Below are 846 nucleotides of genomic sequence, written 5' to 3'. Positions count from 1 at the left end.
ATGCAACTGATGTGGACACACGTAAAGATAAGCAGTTTGTCAAGTGGTTAAAATCACAGGTACGTAATATATCTCATACATTGATTAATTAAGTAAGTGTTTTGATACTTCAATATTAATTAAGAATATCTGCTTTTTGCAGGTTGATTATGACGATCCTTATTATCCTGTATGGTTTCACGAATTGGTTCAAGGTCCAGTTGCAAAGGTCACCACATCACCTATTTATTTCACATGAGGATTTACCTTTCACAGATACGAGTATGGGAGACATCGGGCAACGAGTAACTACGGAATATGTGTGAAAGGTGAAACATACTTTTACGGGATCTTGCATGAGATTATTGAAGTGAAATTTCCGGGGTTATTAAAACTAAAATGCATCCTCTTCAAATGTGAATGGTTCGATCTTGTTGTGAACCGAGGGATTCGGTATAACAAATTTGGTGTTGTGGATGTCAATTTTGAAAGAAGACACAACAAATTTGAGCCTTTCATTTTAGCTTCACAAGCCGAGCAAGTTAGCTTCGTTCCTTATCCTCGGCTTCGAACTTCCGGGATAAACTGGTTAGCTGCTATCAAAATTACACCTCGTGGACGCATTGTCGCTGGAGAAGAACCGCCCTTGCAAGAAGAAGACGCTATCAATGAAGTTGAGGTACCAGAACAACCAACTGATAAAATCCTTTTGATCGACCCGCAAAAATTTCAATATGAAGATATTCCCTAAGATGCGACAGATGAAGCACGTGAAGACGAGTTCGAGAGAAGCGACGATGATGATTGTAATGATAGTGATGAGAACGAAAACGATTTAGAGTGATGTAATATTGATGAGAACGAAAA

The sequence above is a fragment of the Brassica oleracea genome, chromosome C2 (assembly GCF_000695525.1).
Source record: "Brassica oleracea var. oleracea cultivar TO1000 chromosome C2, BOL, whole genome shotgun sequence".
In the NCBI taxonomy this organism is placed as follows: Eukaryota; Viridiplantae; Streptophyta; class Magnoliopsida; order Brassicales; family Brassicaceae; genus Brassica; species Brassica oleracea.
This window is presented reverse-complemented; position numbering follows the sequence as displayed.